Source organism: Macrosteles quadrilineatus, unplaced genomic scaffold, assembly GCF_028750875.1.
Source record: "Macrosteles quadrilineatus isolate MER2022 unplaced genomic scaffold, UCM_ALF_1.0 Scaffold_5__1_contigs__length_97177068, whole genome shotgun sequence".
NCBI lineage: Eukaryota > Metazoa > Arthropoda > Insecta > Hemiptera > Cicadellidae > Macrosteles > Macrosteles quadrilineatus.
This window is the reverse complement of record NW_026542598.1, coordinates 60,647,073-60,653,072: the sequence shown is the minus strand read 5'-3', so window position 1 is coordinate 60,653,072 and position 6,000 is coordinate 60,647,073.

The following is a 6,000-nucleotide window of genomic DNA, read 5'->3' as shown; positions in this document are numbered from 1 at the left end:
GGATACCTTAATCTAATCGTCATAAACAGTTCCCACACTCCGGACCGCTCACCTTTACTGCTTCCACCACGACTTCCTACGTCACGGACCTGTGTCCCTCCCTTCCCATAGCATTTTAGGATAACAGATACCTTAATCTAATCGTCATTAACAGTTCCCACACTCCAGACCGCTCACCTTTACTGCTTCCATCACGACTTCCTACGTCACGGACCTGTGTCCCTCCCTTCCCATAGCATTTTAGGATAACAGATACCTTAATCTAATCGTCATCAATAGTTCCTACACTCCGGACTACTCGCCTTTACTACTTCCTTCACCACTTCCTACGCCGCGGACCTGTTTTCCTCCCTTTCCATAGCATTTTAGGATAACAGATACCTTAATCTAATCGTCATTAATAGTTCCCACACTCCGGATTACTCGCCTTTACCACTTCCTTCACCACTTCCTACGCCGCGGACCTGTTTTCCTCCCTTCCCATAGCATTTTAGGATTGTAGATACCTTAATCTAATCGTAATAAACATTTCCCACACTCTGGACTACTTACCTTTAATGCTTCCGTCACGACTTCCTACGTCGCGGACCTGTTTCCCTCCCTTCCCATAGCATTTTAGGATAACAGATACCTTAATCTAATCGTCATAAACAGTTACCACATTCCGGACTAATATTTACCACAAAACTAATAACAACAATTAAAAGAAATAATCTGCTTGGAATAATTCAGTAAGGCCGCCAGAAATTATGCGAATCGGTGTATTGTTAATCAACGCTTAATGGTATTCATCGGACTCCTTTTCTTTTGTACTGTCTTTTGTAAATAGGCCATATGTGCATGTGCAAGCTGAGGTGCCAGTGGGTACAGAATGTCGAGTCGCATACGCTACGATTCTTTGTTTACATCTACGTTGTTATCTCGTAACCATCATGGCAACTCATAAGACTCATGTTAAACATTGCAAATTTTATGTCAGTCTTAAATTGTAAAGGTATCATCAAATTGAAATTTGTTTGTTTCGAAACATCAAAAATATTTGTCGAAATACCCCTGGTAAGTTTGGATTCAATATGTTCAGCCGTTATTGAGTTAATTGATTACATAGTTTGCATAAGGCCCGATCTCAAAGAGCTTCGCTCGCTTCGCTCGCTCCGCTCAACAAGTTGGTTCTGTTCTATGATGTTCAATAGCATTAAAGTTACAAGGATTACCAACAGGGTGCAGCACTATTATTTCTTTTACATTTAATTTGCAACCAAAAGGTGAGTGAGCGTAGCGAACGAACTTCAACCTGGAGGCGAGTTAGCGTAGCGAACGAGCTAACCTGAAGGCAAGTGAGCGCAGCGAACGAGCTCCAACCTAAAGGTGAGTGAGCGTAGCGAACGAGCTCCAACCCAAAGGTGAGTGAGCGTAGCGAACGAACTTCAACCAGGACGTGATTGAGCGATGCGAACGAGATCATCTTGAAAATTAAACGTAACGGTACTTTCTTTCCATCGGTCTGTCTTAGGCCGGGGCCACACTCATCTTATCTCGCTGAATTTTTTCCACGGGCGTTACCCGTGGGTTTGAGAGATACATTACGGTATATGGAGCAGGCCACACTAGAGTAAAAACGTCCGTGAACGCGTTTGTCAGTCTCGCTGGTTTTAGCAGCGAGACTGACAAACGGAATTGCACGGGTATTCTCTACTAACATCCCACGGGCGTTGTACGTAAAACTAGTCGCGGGGCATTGCGGCTTATGGGAGTGAACACACTCATCCTATCTCGCTGAACTTTTTCCACGGACGTTTCTAGTTTTAACCTGCCTGTTTTAGTACGTGGAGGGGGGGAGGCGGAAGACGGACACGGACGATTTTTATTGCCAGTGTGGCATGCTCTATCAGTCTCACTGGTTTGCCCAAAAAACCTATCTCGTAAGGCCGGGGCCACACTTGTAATTTTCAACCAGCGAGACTGTTTTTTTTTCCGTTTTCACGTGCGACGCACGTGAAACAGTTTGCCCGTGGCCACACTCGTCTTACGAGATAGGTTTTTCGGGCAAACCAGCGAGACTGATAGAGCATGCCACACTGGCAATAAAAATCGTCCGTGTCCGTGATACGCACTCCCCCCCCCCTTCCACGCTCTCTGTACAGGTTAAAACTAGAAACGTCCGTGGAAAAAGTTCAGCGAGATAAGATGAGTGTGTTCACTCCCATAAGCCGCAATGCCCCGTGACTAGTTTTACGTGCAACGCCCGTGGGATGTTAGTAGAGAATACACGTGCAATTCCGTTTGTCAGTCTCGCTGGTAAAACCAGTGAGACTGACAAACGCGTTCACGGACGTTTTTACTCTAGTGTGGCCTGCCCCATATACCGTAATGTATCTCTCAAACCCACGGGTAACGCCCGTGGAAAAAATTCAGCGAGATAAGATGAGTGTGGCCCCGGCCTAAGACGAGTGTGGCCACGGTCAAACTTTTTCACGTGCGTAGCACGTGAAAACGGAAAAAAACAGTCTCGCTGGTTAAAAATTACAAGTGTGGCCCCGGCCTTAGGGGAAACCTATAACTTAGGCGATACGAAGTTCGCCGGGTCAGCTAGTTTCTCCATAAGATTAACATGGGAAACAAAAATTGTTATGAAACTCCAGCTGTTGTACGAAATTAAAAGTGAGAAGAAGAACATATATTTTAATTGTAAAAAGTCGATAATTTTGCTAATTTAACAGTTTGCTACAAATATTTACTGACTTCGTTGAAATGAAATATTTACTATTTGAGTTTGGGTTAGCGTAAATATTACAGTGGAAAAAAGTGAGAGTTTTTTTTTAATATCAATTTATCCAGGCTGGATAAATTGATATTAAAAAAAAAAACTGCATTAACACTGTGCTGCATTTTTTAGTAATCGTTGAAAGAGCCAATTTGCAAATCATGGAAACATAGGAAAGTCATAAAACACCACTAAGGAGAAGAATTAGAAATAATGTTTTTTTATTTTTTAATTTCCTAATTGTAGAAAACACTAAAAAACAAGATCAGCTTTTGAAAAATGATAAGATATTTACAAGAAATTTTGATTATATCCATCTGTTATGAACATTTGAGTATTTCCATAATCTTTGAGTCGAATCTTTTAAAGTCATCAGAAATTATGACTATTATTCGTTTTACAATAATGCCTGTAATTCTTGGCAATTGCTCGAATTCGAGCAACAGGGACACTAGTCTATTACTTATTTAATACGCAAGCAGGTTTTTTGTGACAATTACTCCTCCGACACTACTGAACTGATTTACATGTTTTTGGTGTCATTGGAAAGAGGGTAACGTGAAGTTGTGCAGGAAACTTTCTTTTTATGGAAATAATGAGAGATTGAGGCCCTGGAGCCCTTTAAAGTTTCGTATTTCTCCATAAGGATAACATGGGAGATAATTTTTATTTACAGAAACATGTGTTTGTTACTAGAAAATAGTCAAAGTCTACTACATAATAATTGCTGTGTGTTATGACTCTTAATGTATACCTACTACATTTCAATCATGGATTGTGTACCTTAAAGTTTACCCATAATGGATCTTACTACTTTATTTTAATGCTGGGAATAGTAAAATTTAGTGGAGAAGAAGTTACCATGATTTAGAAAACTTCACTATAATAATTTATGTATTTAAATCACAAATCTTTGACATTATTAATTCATTTGAAACTAAACAGCTGATCGACAAATCAAACAAATCATCTACTTTATGTGAATAATTTTATTATACAGACATAGTTTTTTTTAACCAATATCTTGATTTTTTTACTTGTGGGTGTATTTTGAGTTTGCAGTTATGAAAGCACCAAGCCAAGTAACTTTTATCAAATTTTCTTTATAAACTAACAGTATTAATGAATTACTACACGAACCTGACAAGTCATGTAATTAATTGTCAGTTTACCAAGGGGAAGAAGAGTGGGTCCTTGAAAACAGACGAAGGCGGAGACACCCATCTAGAAAATCCAACTGAGTTTTTAAATATAGAGGTCAGTGGATTGCCAAGACACAGATTAGACTAATAAAAGGGAGCATTGGTTTTATTGGTGAGGAATATTAATACATTAAAAAGGGCCTCATTAATAGCACAAGGCTTCATGTGATCAGAATGGTTAACAACTTAATAGAATGTAAAGTCTTAACTGGAACAAGTGAGTGGGGACATATTTTGATTTTGAGGATAAAAATTTACCCGTATGAAACAAACTTACCTTTTAAAATGGAAAGATGCTAATAACCTTTGACATTTGCAGCGCTGTTCTTACCCAGACCAATTTCAGTCATGAGCAACTATATTATATGTTGTTTTAAGTAAGGCTACATCTTTTAATAGGATAAGTATATTCGTTACGGAAAACTCTGATCAGGGTAATCTTCCTGAAGGTAACTTTAAGGCTAAAATCGTAGTATTCATGGAAGTGCTTTTGTGATAAAAATATTGTTTTTTTAGTGTTCATTTTTAAAAGTGTGTTTTCTTCATGCAGCATTTTTATGACCCTCATGCTACATAGGCCTATTGGTTTGATTTGGTAAAATGTTTTGTTAAATGTGTTATAAAAATCTTTAAAACATAACTACCCTATAACCTTGCTCGCTGCCTATAACATACTTGAACTTGAACACTTATGAATTTACTAAATATAATACACATACAGCTAGAAAATGGCTGGACTGCTTCCCTTCCAAGGCTTCATTATTACTGTATTTAATTTTGAAATCGAGTCAATATATAATACGATGAATTTGTTTTCTAAATTCATGTGTTATTTTGCGGGGCATTGAGCCGCACAGGTTCACTAGTACTTATTTAATACGCAAGCAGGTTTTTTGTGACAATTACTCCTCCGAAACTACTGAACCGATTTACATGTTCTTGGTGTCATTGGAAAGAGCGTAACGTGAAGTTGTGCAGGAAACTTTCTTTTTAGGGAAATAATTAGAGAGTGAGGCCCTGGGGCCCTTTAAAGTTTTGTATTTCTCCATAAGATTAACATGGGAAACAAACATTGTTTTGAAACTCCAGCTGTTGTAGAAATAGCATGAGAAAATTCACAATGTTTACATTTGCTTTGACATTTAAATGTAAACAACCAGAAATTAAAAGTGAGAAGAAGAACATATGTTAATTGTAAACAGGCAATAAGTTTGCTAATTTAACAGTTAGTTTGCCACAAACATTTACTTACTCGGTTGAAATGAAATAGTTACTATTTGGGTTAGCGTAATTATTACAATGGGAAAAAACGAGAGAGTCTGATTAAATTGATATACTAAAAAGAAAACTGAATTAACACTGTGCTGCATTTCTTAGTAATCATTAAAAGAGACGATTTGCAAACTATGGAAACATAGGAAAATCATAGAACACCACCAAGGGGAAGTAATAGAAATAATGTGTGTTATAAACACTAAAACAAAATCAGCTTTTGACAAATGATAAGATATTTCCAAGAAATGTTGATTATATCGATCTGTTATGTACATCTTGAGTATTCCATAATCTTTGAGTCGAATCTTTTAGTCATAAAAAAATATGACTGTTATTCGTTTTAAAATAACGCCTGTAATACTTAGCAATTGCTCGATTTCAAGCAACGATATTGATACCAACTTAATATAGACTAATATAAAGAAGAGTTAAATTTTAAAAAATTGTCATTTAAATCTAATAATTAGTTTTTTTGTTGAAAATGTCAATAATAAATTAAAAGATATATGTAACTAAAGGAGATGAAGGTAAATAATGTATTTCAAAGTTTTATTCGAGGATTTGGTCAGTTTTCCGCATATCAGCCAACACAAGATTTAAAATTAATCAAAACCAAAATGGTGGTATCCACTACTTACCAGATTTAAAAGTCATAACTTAAATGTTTCTAAACGTTGAATTTTGTTTCTAAAAGCGTTGGGGGATGTGTAACTATTATATGCAACAGATGTAAAGATTAAAATGTTTCTGTTCTGTATC